General features: G+C 40.2%; 1 protein-coding gene across 1 annotated transcript in view; it reads right to left on the reverse strand.

Moving 5' to 3' along the window:
• Nucleotides 1–3,852, reverse strand: part of LOC115127383 (sterile alpha motif domain-containing protein 9-like) — a 74,284-nt gene extending 70,432 nt beyond the window's left edge. The window contains exon 1 of the mRNA XM_065004944.1: nucleotides 3,738–3,852. The gene's annotated coding sequence lies outside the window, so the exon portion shown is untranslated. The remainder of the gene's footprint in view (nucleotides 1–3,737) is intronic.
• Between the last annotated feature and the right edge of the window lie 13,212 nt (nucleotides 3,853–17,064).

Below are 17,064 nucleotides of genomic sequence, written 5' to 3' on the forward strand. Positions count from 1 at the left end.
CAACCCCAGTCTAACACCATGTAATGGAACTACACAACCCCAGTCTAACACCATGTAATGGAACTACACAACCCCAGTCTAACACCATGTAATGGAACTACACAACCCCAGTCTAACACCATGTAATGGAACTACACAACCCCAGTCTAACACCATGTAATGGAACTACACAACCCCAGTCTAACACCATGTAATGGAACTACACAACCCCAGTCTAACACCATGTAATGGAACTACACAACCCCAGTCTAACACCATGTAATGGAACTACACAACCCCAGTCTAACACCATGTAATGGAACTACACAACCCCAGTGTAACACCATGTAATGGAAAAACACAACCCCAGTCTAACACCATGTAATGGAACTACACAACCCCAGTCTAACACCATGTAATGGAACTACACAACCCCAGTCTAACACCATGTAATGGAACTACACAACCCCAGTCTAACGCCACGTCATGGAACTACACAATCCCAGTCTAACAACACCATGTAATGGAACTATACAGCCCCAGTCTAACACCATGTAATGGAACTACACAACCCCAGTCTAACACCATGTAATGGAACTACACAACCCCAGTCTAACACCATGTAATGGAACTACACAACCCCAGTCTAACACCATGTAATGGAACTATACAACCCCAGTCTAACACCATGTAATGGAACTACACAACCCCAGTCTAACACCATGTAATGGAACTATACAGCCCCAGTCTAACACCATGTAATGGAACTACACAACCCCAGTCTAACACCATGTAATGGAACTATACAACCCCAGTCTAACAACACCATGTAATGGAACTATACAACCCCAGTCTAACACCATGTAATGGAACTACACAACCCCAGTCTAACACCATGTAATGGAACTATACAACCCCAGTCTAACAACACCATGTAATGGAACTATACAACCCCAGTCTAACACCATGTAATGGAACTACACAACCCCAGTCTAACACCATGTAATGGAACTATACAACCCCAGTCTAACACCATGTAATGGAACTATACAACCCCAGTCTAACACCATGTAATGGAACTACACAACCCCAGTCTAACACCATGTAATGGAACTACACAACCCCAGTCTAACACCATGTAATGGAACTACACAACCCCAGTCTAACACCATGTAATGGAACTACACAACCCCAGTCTAACACCATGTAATGGAACTATACAACCCCAGTCTAACACCATGTAATGGAACTACACAACCCCAGTCTAACACCATGTAATGGAACTACACAACCCCAGTCTAACACCATGTAATGGAACTATACAACCCCAGTCTAACACCATGTAATGGAAGTACACAACCCCAGTCTAACACCATGTAATGGAACTATACAACCCCAGTCTAACACCATGTAATGGAACTATACAACCCCAGTCTAACAGCACCATGTAACAGAACTATACAACCCCAGTCTAACAGCACCATGTAACAGAACTATACAACCCCAGTCTAACAGCACCATGTAACAGAACTATACAACCCCAGTCTAACAGCACCATGTCATGGAACTATATAACCCCAGTCTAACAGCACCATGTAACAGAACTATATAACCCCAGTCTAACAGCATGTAATGGAACTATATAGCCCCAGTCTAACACCATGTAATGGAACTATACAACCCCAGTCTAACAGCATGTAATGGAACTATATAACCCCAGTCTAACACCATGTAATGGAACTATACAACCCCAGTCTAACAGCACCATGTAACAGAATTATACAACCCCAGTCTAACACCATGTCATGGAACTATACAACCCCAGTCTAACAGCACCATGTAATGGAACTATATGACCCCAGTCTAACAGCACCATGTAATGGAACTACACAACCCCAGTCTAACACCATGTAATGGAACTATATAGCCCCAGTCTAACAGCACCATGTAATGGAACTATATAACCCCAGTCTAACAACACCATGTAATGGAACTATACAACCCCAGTCTAACACCATGTAATGGAACTATATAACCCCAGTCTAACAGCATGTAATGGAACTATACAACCCCAGTCTAACAGCATGTAATGGAACTATACAACCCCAGTCTAACAGCACCATGTAATGGAACTATATAGCCCCAGTCTAACAGCACCATGTAACAGAACTATATAACCCCAGTCTAACAACACCATGTAATGGAACTATACAACACCAGTCTAACAACACCATGTAACAGAACTATATAACCCCAGTCTAACAGCACCATGTCATGGAACTATACAACCCCAGTCTAACAGCACATGTAATGGAACTATACAACCCCAGTCTAACAGCACCATGTAATGGAACTATATAGCCCCAGTCTAACAGCACCATGTAACAGAACTATATAACCCCAGTCTAACAACACCATGTAATGGAACTATACAACACCAGTCTAACAACACCATGTAACAGAACTATATAACCCCAGTCTAACAGCACCATGTCATGGAACTATACAACCCCAGTCTAACAGCATGTAATGGAACTATACAACCCCAGTCTAACAGCACCATGTAATGGAACTATATAGCCCCAGTCTAACAGCACCATGTAACAGAACTATATAACCCCAGTCTAACAACACCATGTAATGGAACTATACAACACCAGTCTAACAACACCATGTAACAGAACTATATAACCCCAGTCTAACAGCACCATGTCATGGAACTATACAACCCCAGTCTAACAGCATGTAATGGAACTATACAACCCCAGTCTAACAGCACCATGTAATGGAACTATATAGCCCCAGTCTAACAGCACCATGTAACAGAACTATATAACCCCAGTCTAACAACACCATGTAATGGAACTATACAACCCCAGTCTAACAACACCATGTAACAGAACTATATAACCCCAGTCTAACAGCATGTAATGGAACTATACAACCCCAGTCTAACAACACCATGTAATGGAACTATACAACCCCAGTCTAACAACACCATGTAATGGAACTATACAACCCCAGTCTAACAACACCATGTAATGGAACTATACAACCCCAGTCTAACAACACCATGTAATGGAACTATACAACCCCAGTCTAACAACACCATGTAATGGAACTATACAACCCCAGTCTAACAACACCATGTAATGGAACTATACAACCCCAGTCTAACAACACCATGTAATGGAACTATACAACCCCAGTCTAACAACACCATGTAATGGAACTATACAACCCCAGTCTAACAACACCATGTAATGGAACTATACAACCCCAGTCTATCAACACCATGTAATGGAACTATACAACCCCAGTCTAACAACACCATCTAACAGAACTATATAACCCCAGTCTAACAGCACCATGTGCAGGTCTCATCTAAGATCACAGATACAATTACAGCAATGAATGTGTTTCATTCTTCCTTAACATCTTGCTTCTCTCCGTGTGTGTGTGTGTGTGTGTGTGTGTGTGTGTGTGTGTGTGTGTGTGTGTGTGTGTGTGTGTGTGTGTGTGTGTGTGTGTGTGTGTGTGTGTGTGTGTGTGTGTGTGTGTGTGTGTGTGTGTGTGTTACATAGCCCCACGTTAACAATCCCCCAAAGCCAATGTGGACATGTTTGCTGGGAACTCCGCAGACTGAACGTTTTGCTTTTCTCCGAGGCTATTGGGTGCAAACGATACAGCTCTACCAAAAATATCTTATGTTTCTGAGTTGTAACAATTATAAATATGAGAGACAAAAACAAACATACCTTCCGTCTGGTACAAGCACTGGACTTGTGGAGAAACCTTGACTATTCATTCCAACACACCAACTACAGCAAGCTTCTTTTTGTGTATTTCAAACAGAGATTCTGGTCCACGCATGATTACAAAACGGCAGTAACTACAGGGCCAACTACTACACACACCTTATTCAGCTTTGATTTCCTGTAAAGGGAAGGACAGAGAGAACCGGTAAAACAGGTCGGAACATCACCCTGCCCAATGTTACTATGTCCTGCCCATAAAAGGATTTCCTTGCAATCTTGCCAGCGGGTGAGTGTTATGATTAACCAATAATGTGTAGTAACCAATGTCAGTGTAGTCTACGTTCCTTCCTCCTCTACATCTGACTCTACTCAGTCCTTCCCTGATGTGTAATTCCTATTGGAAGTCAGGATATCCAACAGGTTGAATTTTTATTCACCTAAAACCCGCATTCAGAATTGAAAATGTATAAGAAGACTATTTAAAAATAATTTAAACTGCAGCCACCATTTCAGTAGCAGGTGCAAGAAAACGAACTAACTGATTGTATGTTATGTATCTTTGTGTAGCATAAGCAGAGAGACTTGGGTAGCTGGAGTATTTGACCATGTTGACACCACCTGGCAAAGAGGTCCTGGATGGCAAGGAGCTTGGTCCCAGTGATGTACTGGGCCGTACACACTACCTTCTTGTGGTTGGATGCCAAGCAATTGCCATTCCAAGCGGTGATGCTGTAGGTCAAGATGCTCTCGATGGTGCAGCTTTAGAACTCTTTGAGGATCTGAGAGTCACCTGAAGTGTGAGAGGAATGGTGAATGCAGTAGAGGAATGCAGTGCTGAGGCAGAGGACTCGTAGTGAGGACGACTGGTCAACTGTTACTGCTCTGAACTGTGTGTGGTGAGCTTTCTGGCACCCAGAGCTGCTGAGGCATCACCCAAGTGGGTGCAATACATTGTGAAGGAGAAGACCAGTCGCTACACTACTCAAGCTGGTTCCCAGAGTCCCTCTACAAAGTCATCACCAGACTCCATCAACCATCCCCTTTCCAATGATCAAGCCATCTACAATCCTTCTCCATCTTTGCACTCAAACACTTGTTGGCCTCTATGTTGGGCAAAAAGGCAAACTCAGCTCCATCATTCATTGAATCATATGGCTCATTCATCACAAACCCATTGATATTGCAAACTACTTTAATAATTTTTTCTTTGGTAATATAAGCAAATCTTAGGACCTTCCTCTTTGTCGCAATGTGGATAAACAGTAAGTCCGCTACCCAAGAATAGTAAAGCCCCCTTCACTGGCACAAATAGCCGACCAATCAGCCTTTTACCAAACCTTAGTAAAGTTTTGGAAAAAATGGTGTTTGACCAGATACAAAACTATTTTACAGTAAACAAATTGACAACAGACTTTCAGCATGCTTATAGGGAAGGACATTCAACAAGCACAGCACAATTGACGATTGGCTGATGATGACTTCAGTGCAGCTTTTGACATTATCGATCATAGTCTGCTTATTGAAAAATGTATGTCTTATGGCTTTACACCCCCTGCTATGTTGTGGATAAAGAGTTACCTGTCTAACAGAACACAGAGGATGTTCTTTAATGGAAGCCTCTCAAACATAATCCAGGTAGAATCAGGAATTCCCCAAGGCAGCTGTCTAGGCCCCTTACTTTTTTCAATCTTTACTAATGACATGCCACTGGTATTGAGTAAAGCCAGTGTGTCTATGTATGTGGATGACCCAACACTATACACATCAGCTACTACAGCGAGTGAAATCACTGCAACATTTAACAAAGAACTGTAATTAGTTTCAGAATGGGTGGCAATGAATAAGTCAGTCCTAAATATAAAAATAAATCAAAATAATTGTATTTGGGACAAATCATTTGAACAAGTTGAGGTGACTAAACTGCTTGGAGTAACCCTGGATTGTAAACTGTCATCAAAACATGTTGGTACAACAGTAGCTAAGATGGTGAGAAGTCTGTCCATATTAAAGCACTGCTCTGCCTTTTTAAGAACACTATCAACAAGGCAGGTCCTACAGGCTCTAGTTTTGTCGCACCTGGATGACTGTTCAGTCGTGTGGTCAGGTGCCACAAAGACGGACTTCGGCAGCACGGCTGGCCCTTGGATGTACATGGAGAGTTACTATTAATATGCATGTCAATCTATCATAGCTCAAAGTGGAGGAGAGATTGACTTCATCATTACTTGTTTTTGTAAGAAGTGTTGAGAAGCTGAATGAACGGAGGTGTCTGTTTAAACTACTAGCACACAGCTTGAACACCCATGCATACCCCACAAGAAATGGGGCGGCAGCTATTTTAATTTTTGGATGAAAAACGTTCCCGTTTTGAACAAGATATTTTGTCACAAAAAGATGCTTGACTATGCATATAATTGACAGCTTTGGAAAGAAATCCCTCTGACGTTTCCAAAACTGCAAAGATATTGTCTGTGAATGCCACAGAACTGATGTTACAGGCGAAACCCAGATAAAAATCCAATCAGGAAGTGCCGCATTTTTTTAAACCGCCTCGTGCCAATGACTCCTTATATGGCTGTGAATGAGCTACGAATGAGCTTACGTTTACCACGCATTCCCCAATGTGTCTACAGCATTGTGACGTCTTTGGAGAATAGCTGTAAGGGACCATATTTGGCGAGTAGTCACATGGTGTCTCACGGAGAAAATCTCATGTAAAATACTGAGGTAGCCATTTTTCCAATCACTTCTTATGAGAAAACAATTGCCTCGATGGATATATTATCGAATATATATGTTAAAAACACCTTGAGGATGGATCCTAAACAACGTTTGCCGTGTTTCTGTCGATATTATGGAGCAAATTTTGAAAAAAGTTTGGGTATTTTTCGGTCGATTTCTCAGCCAAAACTAATGAACAAACAGGAGCTTTTTCGCCTACAAAAAAATATTATTTTGGGAAAAAAGGAACATTTGCTATCTAACTGGGAGTCTCCTGAGTGAAAGCATCTGAAGTTCTTCAAAGGTAAATGATTTAATTTGGTTGCTTTTCTTATTTCCGTGAAAATGTTGCCTGCTGCCAGCAGAGCGTAGCATAGCATTATGCCATGCTAAACTTACACAAATGCTTGTCTAGCGTTGGTTGTAACGCATATTTTGAAAATCTGAGATGACAGTGTTGTTAACAAAAGGCTAAGCTTGTGTTTGAATATATTTATTTCATTTCATTTGCGATTTTCATGAATAGGAAAAGTTGCGTTATGCTAATGCATTTGAGGCTATGATTACGCTTCCGGATACGGGTTTGCTAGTCGCAAGAAGTTAAATAAAGGTAAAAAAAAAAAAACATGCCACCAGAGGTCTCTTCACAGTCCCCAAGTCCAGAATATATTACGGAAGGCGCACAGTACTACATGGAACTCTATTCCACATCACAGCAACAGTAGAATCAGATTTGGAAAACAGCGGGGAAGAGACACACACAGGCACAGACACGCACTATACACATACATACACATAGATGTGGTGGCCTGAGGGAACACACTGTAAGGTTTTATGAAATGTATTGTATGTAACTGTCTTATGTTGCTGTACACCAGGAAGAGTAGCTGCTGCTTAGGCAGGAACTAATGGGGATCCATAATAAACCCCAGGAAGAGTAGCTGCTGCTTAGGCAGGAACTAATGGGGATCCATAATAAACACCAGGAAGAGTAGCTGCTGCTTAGGCAGGAACTAATGGGGATCCATAATAAACCCCAGGAAGAGTAGCTGCTGCTTTGGCAGGAACTAATGGGGATCCATAATAAACCCCAGGAAGAGTAGCTGCTGGCTTGGCAGGAACTAATGGTGATCCATAATAAACCCCAGGAAGAGTAGCTGCTGGCTTGGCAGGAACTAATGGGGATCCATAATAAACCCCAGGAAGAGTAGCTGCTGCCTTGGCAGGAACTAATGGGGATCCATAATAAACCCCAGGAAGAGTAGCTGCTGGCTTGGCAGGAACTAATGGAGCTCCATAATAAGAGTAGCTGCGGCTTGGCAGGAACTAATGGGATCTATATTAAATACATAATACATACAAATACATAGCAAACGCCACACTCGTGGTTCCCAAATAGTTATTTTGTCGTCCCCCTATGAGAACCCTTTTTGGTTCTAAGTAGAACCCTTTATGGCTCCAGGTAGAACCCTTCTGGGTTCCTTGTAGAATCAACTCTGGAAAGGGTTGTTTTTTAGCTTAGTGTGTTGATTGATGAGGAAAACATTGTTTCACTAATTTAGTCAGTCAAACGTTCGGTCAGTCAAACGTGTGTGTGTGTGTGTGTGTGTGTGTGTGTGTGTGTGTGTGTGTGTGTGTCACTCCTACCAGGCTCCCAGGCTATCTCACTCCTCCCAGGCTTTTGGAACGGAGGGTAGACAATGAATCATTTGGATGTAAGCAATGTCCCTGCTCTCTGGCAGCTTTCATAGCTGATAATTTTTTTCCGCTTCTGGCGCACAGCTCCAGAGAAGTCCTCGTTGAGGAATTTGTTGGTTACTCTTAAGTTCTCTAGAACATCCAGCTTGACCTTGAAACGTAGGAACCTGACCACTATCTGCCTGGGTCTGTCACCTGTCACCTCGTTACAGGTATTCCAGACCTGTGGGCGTGGCTTCACCTCAATCTACCTATGATCCATCTGCAGCTTTTCTGTGATCATTTTTCTCACACTTTCTCCTCAGACTCCATCCAGGTGTCATGTGGACTCCATCCAGGTGTCATGTGGACTCCATCCAGGTGTCATGTGGACTCCATCCAGGTGTCATGTGGACTCCATCCAGGTGTCATGTGGACTCCATCCAGGTGTCATGTGGACACCATCCAGGTGTCATGTGGACTCCATCCAGGTGTCATGTGGACTCCACCCAGGTGTCATGTGGACTCCACCCAGGTGTCATGTGGACTCCACCCAGGTGTCATGTGGACTCCACCCAGGTGTCATGTGGACTCCATCCAGGTGTCATGTGGACTCCATCCAGGTGTCATGTGGAATCCACACAGGTGTCATGTGGACTCCATCCAGGTGTCATGTGGACTCCATCCAGGTGTCATGTGGACTCCATCCAGGTGTCATGTGGACTCCATCCAGGTGTCATGTGGACTCCACCAAGGTGTCATGTGGACTCCATCCACAACAATGTTATTCCTCCTGAATTGTCCCTCTAGATAGTCTGTTTTTCCAGTCATCTGTAGTAATGATTGACACACAGTGCTGATCTTGCATGGACTTAAAGTTTGTAGTCATCTTGCTGCAAGTCTCTTTCAGGACATCCACCTCTTCTGTTGTTCTTTACAACTCCTGTTATGAATGAAAGATAATTGTACCTACACCCCGAAGAAGGCTGTAAAGCTGAAAACGTCTGCGTCCCTGATGCAGTAAAACATTTCAAACATTGAATAATAAAATTAGCTTTATGAGACATCTTTGTGTGTGTGAAACCACTACACCTCTTTGTTAGTCTGAATTTGCAGGTTTTTATGCACCAGCCAAGCTTCAGGGAGAACGCTTTTGATTTAGGACATCCACGTCTCCCTGGGAATACTGCAAACTGTTCTTAAGGTCTTGGACCTTTATGGTCAGATCATCCATTCATTTGTTAGTTGAGGTCCACCCGTATTTGGACAAAGCTCTTGAAGCAATTTTCCTGTTGCTGTAACAATTGCTTGAAGACATATTTTTGTTGATTGAAAAGATCATTCACCTTTAATAGCGAAACACTGTCCTCTCCTTTACTCCAACCTTTAATAACTTTGGGCAAAATGTTGGTATCAACGTTGGCTAACGCTGGTACACCACGCAATTCCAGCCAGCACAGCTCGCAGGGCCTATGGAAACAGCAGGGATTTAAACAGCCACAAGCCCGGGACAATCCGTGGTCCCAGACACAAGGGCTAACAACACTGCAGGCTTTATTCAAACTGTTAAGGAAACCTGGCTAGCTTGGCTAGCATGGCTAGCTGCTTGGCCAATTAGCAGCTCTTCAGACTTTAGGGTTTGACAGTATCCCAGGAAAGATAGTAGCAGTCCCAGCAACTGAGGCTAACCTTGTCACGGGATCCAAATTAAACCTGTAATTCAAGATTTTCTTCAGGAAAAACTTTTTGAGAAACGTTCAAAACAACAAACAAAGCTCTTTCTCGCGTTCGGCGTCGCACTTTGATGATGATGTGAATTGGAATGACGCTTTCGGAATTAACGGAAGTTCGGCGTTCCAACTGGGAAGGCAACATGTAGGAAACTTAAGTGGGTTGACTTAAGCAGAAAAGCTCATTGAGAGGTGATGACAGACACTGATATGGTTTTAGCTTACAGAGGAGTTCTCACGGAAAATGTATCTCTGCCCAAATATTTTCCACAGTCTGGTTTCCGCATCATGTTATTAGGCACCTGTGGCATTGTCTTGCTCCTGAAATCCCATGGTTAGCCTGAATACTATCAGGACAGTTTCAATATTATTTTGTCTGTATGATACATTTTACAGACAATGAGTGTCATACCACCCTGTATACCACCCTGTATACCACCCTGTATTCCACTGCTGGCTTGCTTCTGAAGCTAAGCAGCAGGGTTGATCCTGGTCAGTCCCTGGATGGGAGACCAGATGATGCTGTGGTGTTGGAGGGCCAGTAGGAGGCACTCTTTCCTCTGGTCTAAAAAAAACATCCCAATGCCCAGGGCAGTGATTGGGGACATTGCCCTGTGAAGGGTGCCGTCTTTCGGATGGGACGTTAAACGGGTGTCCTGACTCTCTGTGGTCACTAAAGATCCCAAAGCACTTATCGTAAGACTAGGGGTGTTAACCCCAGTGTCCTGGCTGGGCTAAATTCCCAATCAGACCCTCATACAATCATGGTCACCTAATCATCCCCAGCTTACAATTGGCTCATTCATCCCCCTCCTCTCCCCTGTTGTTCCCCAGGTTGTTGCTGTAAATGAGAACGTGTTCTCAGTCAACTTACCTGTAAAAAATATATATAATATATATATATTCTCCTGTCTTTGTACAAACGTCATTTATTGTTGGTGCATACGGCCCACCATTCCTATATTAATCAAGTAGCAGTGACAATTAAAGGAGGAACTCTCTACCTCCTCTTAAACCCTGTGTGGATTTTAATGCGTCCACCGTGGTGTTAGAGAAGTTGAAGTGAAGTTCTGATTGTTGTCCTCGACCGTTCTTTCATGGATAAATAACATCTCGCTGGTTGTTCCTTTACTAGATAGTGTGTATTAGGTTTTGTAGAGGGAGTTGTTAGATATTAGGTTTTGTAGAGGGAGTTGTTAGATATTAGGTTTTGTAGAGGGAGTTGTTAGATATTAGGTTTTGTAGAGGGAGTTGTTAGATATTAGGTTTTGTAGAGGGAGTTGTTAGATATTAGGTTTTGTAGAGGAGTTGTTAGATATTAGGTTTTGTAGAGGAGTTGTTAGATATTAGGTTTTGTAGAGGGAGTTGTTAGATATTAGGTTTTGTAGAGGGAGTTGTTAGATATTAGGTTTTGTAGAGGGAGTTGTTAGATATTAGGTTTTGTAGAGGGAGTTGTTAGATATTAGGTTTTGTAGAGGAGTTGTTAGATATTAGGTTTTGTAGAGGGAGTTGTTAGATATTAGGTTTTGTAGAGGGAGTTGTTAGATATTAGGTTTTGTAGAGGGAGTTGTTAGATATTAGGTTTTGTAGAGGGAGTTGTTAGATATTAGGTTTTGTAGAGGAGTTGTTAGATATTAGGTTTTGTAGAGGAGTTGTTAGATATTAGGTTTTGTAGAGGGAGTTGTTAGATATTAGGTTTTGTAGAGGGAGTTGTTAGATATTAGGTTTTGTAGAGGAATTAGATATTAGGTTTTGTAGAGGAATTAGATATTAGGTTTTGTAGAGGGAGTTGTTAGATACTAGGTTTTGTAGAGGGAGTTGTTAGATATTAGGTTTTGTAGAGGGAGTTGTTAGATATTAGGTTTTGTAGAGGGAGTTGTTAGATATTAGGTTTTGTAGAGGGAGTTGTTAGATATTAGGTTTTGTAGAGGGAGTTGTTAGATATTAGGTTTTGTAGAGGGAGTTGTTAGATATTAGGTTTTGTAGAGGGAATTAGATATTAGGTTTTGTAGAGGGAGTTGTTAGATACTAGGTTTTGTAGAGGGAGTTGTTAGATATTAGGTTTTGTAGAGGGAGTTGTTAGATATTAGGTTTTGTAGAGGGAGTTGTTAGATATTAGGTTTTGTAGAGGAGTTGTTAGATATTAGGTTTTGTAGAGGGAGTTGTTAGATATTAGGTTTTGTAGAGGAGTTGTTAGATATTAGGTTTTGTAGAGGAGTTGTTAGATATTAGGTTTTGTAGAGGGAGTTGTTAGATATTAGGTTTTGTAGAGGGAGTTGTTAGATATTAGGTTTTGTAGAGGGAGTTGTTAGATATTAGGTTTTGTAGAGGGAGTTGTTAGATATTAGGTTTTGTAGAGGGAGTTGTTAGATATTAGGTTTTGTAGAGGGAGTTGTTAGATATTAGGTTTTGTAGAGGGAGTTGTTAGATATTAGGTTTTGTAGAGGGAGTTGTTAGATATTAGGTTTTGTAGAGGGAGTTGTTAGATATTAGGTTTTGTAGAGGGAGTTGTTAGATATTAGGTTTTGTAGAGGGAGTTGTTAGATATTAGGTTTTGTAGAGGGAGTTGTTAGATATTAGGTTTTGTAGAGGGAGTTGTTAGATATTAGGTTTTGTAGAGGGAGTTGTTAGATATTAGGTTTTGTAGAGGGAGTTGTTAGATATTAGGTTTTGTAGAGGGAGTTGTTAGATATTAGGTTTTGTTAGATATTAGGTTTGTGCAGGGAGTTGTTAGATATTAGGTTTTTGTAGAGGAGTTGTTAGATATTAGGTTTTGTAGAGGGAGTTGTTAGATATTAGGTTTTGTAGATGGAGTTGTTAGATATTAGGTTTTGTAGAGGGAGTTGTTAGATATTAGGTTTTGTAGAGGGAGTTGTTAGATATTAGGTTTTGTAGAGGGAGTTGTTAGATACTAGGTTTTGTAGAGGGAGTTGTTAGATATTAGGTTTTGTAGAGGGAGTTGTTAGATATTAGGTTTTGTAGAGGGAGTTGTTAGATATTAGGTTTTGTAGAGGGAGTTGTTAGATATTAGGTTTTGTAGAGGGAGTTGTTAGATATTAGGTTTTGTAGAGGGAGTTGTTAGATATTAGGTTTTGTAGAGGGAGTTGTTAGATGTTAGGTTTTGTAGAGGGAGTTGTTAGATATTAGGTTTTGTAGAGGGAGTTGTTAGATATTAGGTTTTGTAGAGGAGTTGTTAGATATTAGGTTTTGTAGAGGGAGTTGTTAGATATTAGGTTTTGTAGAGGGAGTTGTTAGATATTAGGTTTTGTAGAGGAGTTGTTAGATATTAGGTTTTGTAGAGGGAGTTGTTAGATATTAGGTTTTGTAGAGGGAGTTGTTAGATATTAGGTTTTGTAGAGGAGTTGTTAGATATTAGGTTTTGTAGAGGGAGTTGTTAGATATTAGGTTTTGTAGAGGAGTTGTTAGATATTAGGTTTTGTAGAGGGAGTTGTTAGATACTAGGTTTTGTAGAGGGAGTTGTTAGATATTAGGTTTTGTAGAGGAGTTGTTAGATATTAGGTTTTGTAGAGGGAGTTGTTAGATATTAGGTTTTGTAGAGGGAGTTGTTAGATATTAGGTTTTGTAGAGGGAGTTGTTAGATATTAGGTTTTGTAGAGGGAGTTGTTAGATATTAGGTTTTGTAGAGGGAGTTGTTAGATATTAGGTTTTGTAGAGGGAGTTGTTAGATATTAGGTTTTGTAGAGGAAGTTGTTAGATATTAGGTTTTGTAGAGGGAGTTGTTAGATATTAGGTTTTGTTGTGGGAATTAGATATTAGGTTTTGTAGAGGGAGTTGTTAGATATTAGGTTTTGTAGAGGGAGTTGTTAGATATTAGGTTTTGTAGAGGGAGTTGTTAGATATTAGGTTTTGTAGAGGAGTTGTTAGATATTAGGTTTTGTAGATGGAGTTGTTAGATATTAGGTTTTGTAGAGGGAGTTGTTAGATATTAGGTTTTGTAGAGGGAGTTGTTAGATATTAGGTTTTGTAGAGGAGTTGTTAGATATTAGGTTTTGTAGAGGGAGTTGTTAGATATTAGGTTTTGTAGAGGGAGTTGTTAGATATTAGGTTTTGTAGAGGGAGTTGTTAGATATTAGGTTTTGTAGAGGGAGTTGTTAGATATTAGGTTTTGTAGAGGAGTTGTTAGATATTAGGTTTTGTAGAGGAGTTGTTAGATATTAGGTTTTGTAGAGGGAGTTGTTAGATGTTAGGTTTTGTAGAGGAGTTGTTAGATATTAGGTTTTGTAGAGGGAGTTGTTAGATACTAGGTTTTGTAGAGAGTTGTTAGATATTAGGTTTTGTAGAGGGAGTTGTTAGATATTAGGTTTTGTAGAGGAGTTGTTAGATATTAGGTTTTGTAGAGGGAGTTGTTAGATATTAGGTTTTGTAGAGGGAGTTGTTAGATATTAGGTTTTGTAGAGTTGTTAGATATTAGGTTTTGTAGAGGGAGTTGTTAGATATTAGGTTTTGTAGAGGGTTGTTAGATTTTTGTTAGATATTAGGTTTTGTAGAGGGAGTTGTTAGATACTAGGTTTTGTAGAGGAGTTGTTAGATATTAGGTTTTGTAGAGGGAGTTGTTAGATATTAGGTTTTGTAGAGGGAGTTGTTAGATATTAGGTTTTGTTTTGTTAGATATTAGGTTTTGTAGAGGAGTTGTTAGATATTAGGTTTTGTAGAGGAGTTGTTAGATATTAGGTTTTGTAGAGGGAGTTGTTAGATATTAGGTTTTGTGAGGAAGTTGTTAGATATTAGGTTTTGTAGAGGAAGTTGTTAGATATTAGGTTTTGTTGTGGGAATTAGATATTAGGTTTTGTAGAGGGAGTTGTTAGATACTAGGTTTTGTAGAGGAGTTGTTAGATATTAGGTTTTGTAGAGGAGTTGTTAGATATTAGGTTTTGTAGAGGGAGTTGTTAGATATTAGGTTTTGTAGAGGGAGTTGTTAGATATTAGGTTTTGTAGAGGGAGTTGTTAGATATTAGGTTTTGTAGAGGGAGTTGTTAGATATTAGGTTTTGTTGAGGGAGTTGTTAGATATTAGGTTTTGTAGAGGGAGTTGTTAGATATTAGGTTTTGTAGAGGGAGTTGTTAGATATTAGGTTTTGTAGAGGGAGTTGTTAGATATTAGGTTTTGTAGAGGGAGTTGTTAGATATTAGGTTTTGTAGAGGGAGTTGTTAGATATTAGGTTTTGTAGAGGGAGTTGTTAGATATTAGGTTTTGTAGAGGGAGTTGTTAGATATTAGGTTTTGTAGAGGGAGTTGTTAGATATTAGGTTTTGTAGAGGAGTTGTTAGATACTAGGTTTTGTAGAGGAAGTTAGATATTAGGTTTTTTTGTGGAAGTTTTTAGATATCAGGTTTTGTAATGGAAGTTGGTAAATATTAGGTTTTGTAGTGGAATTGTTAGATATTACCTGTTAGATACTGCTGCACTGTTGGATCTAGAAGCATAAGCATTTCACTACACTCACAATCACATCTGCTAACCATGTGTATGTGATCAATAACATTTGATTTGATTTGAGTTTTTCTATGCATCGCCAAGCGGCAGACTCAGGTAAGATTAAGGGGAGGAAGGGTGTGTCTTTGTTAGCACGCGCTCCAGCAGGTGTATCTCACTGATCATCCCTAAAGCCAACACCTCATTTGGCAGCCTTTCGTTCCAGTTCTCTGCTGCCTGTGACTGGAACGAATTGCAAAAATCTCTGAAGTTGGAGACTTTTATCTCCCTCACCAACTTCAAACATCTGCTATCTGAGCAGCTAACCGATCGCTGCAGCTGTACATAGTCTATTGGTAAATAGCCCACCCAATTTATCTACCTCTTCCCCATACTGTTTATATTTATTTACTTTTCTGCTCTTTTGCACACCAATATCTCTACCTGTACATGACCATCTGATCATTTATCACTCCAGTGTTAATCTGCAAAATTGTAATTATTCACCTACCTCCTCATGCCTTTTGCACACAATGTCTATAGACTCTTTTTTTTGTACTGTGTTATTGACTTGTTAATTGTTTACTCCATGTGTAACTCTGTGTTGTCTGTTCACACTGCTATGCTTTATCTTGGCCAAGTCGCAGTTGCAAATGAGAACTTGTTCTCAACTAGCCTACCTGGTTAAATAAAGGTGTTCTCAACTAGCCTTTCTGTATATAGCCACATTATTACCTGGTACTTTCGGTATATAGCCATATTATTACCTGGTACTTCCTGTTCATAGCCATGTTATTACCTGATACTTCCTGTATATAGTCATATTATTACCTGGCACTTCCTGTATATAGCCATATTATTACCTAGTACTTCCTGTATATAGCCATATTATTACCTGGTACTTCCTGTTCATAGCCATGTTATTACCTGATACTTCCTGTATATAGCCATATTATTACCTGGCACTTCCTGTATATAGCCATATTATTACCTGGTACTTCCTGTTCATAGCCATGTTATTACCTTATACTTCCTGTATATATAATGCTATTTTTTACTTGTTATTGTTATTCATTATTCACTGTGTATTTCTTCCCCGTGTCACTATTTCATTAAAAAAAAATGTTTTATCTCTAACTCTGCATTGTTGGAAAAGCACCCGTCAGTCAGCATTTCACTGTTAGTCTACACCTGTTGTTTACGAAGCATGTGACAAATATCATTTGATTGATTGAGCATACACAACAGTGTTATCTGCATTCATGTGGAAGTAGATTTTTTTTTACAAACCAATATTGTTAATTAAGGTAAATAGTAAAAAGAACCGGACCAAGAATGGATCCGTGTGGGACACCTTTTGTTGTGTCCAGAAAAACCTGAATAAACACCATCAGTAAATAAACAATGTGATCTGTCCTTTAACCTCTCTGGGATATGTGGGACCCACCTGGCCAAAAGCCAGGGAAATGCAGAGCGCCAAATTCAAATAAATGATATAAAAATCAAACTTTCATTAACCTGTTAAGACTCTAGGGGCAGTATTTCATTTTTGGATAAAAAGACGTGCCCGTTTTAAGCGCAATATTTTGTCACGAAAAGATGCTCGAATATACTTGGAATTGATAGTTTTGGAAAGAAGACAGTCTTACGTTTCCAGAAATGCAAAGATTTTCACTGTGAGTCCCTTAGAACAAATGCTTCGGGCAAAACCAAGATGTATGACCGACCAGGAAATGCACAGGATTTCTGAGGCTACGTTTTCCATGA

Source organism: Oncorhynchus nerka, linkage group LG19 (assembly GCF_034236695.1).
Source record: "Oncorhynchus nerka isolate Pitt River linkage group LG19, Oner_Uvic_2.0, whole genome shotgun sequence".
NCBI classification, from domain to species: Eukaryota; Metazoa; Chordata; class Actinopteri; order Salmoniformes; family Salmonidae; genus Oncorhynchus; species Oncorhynchus nerka.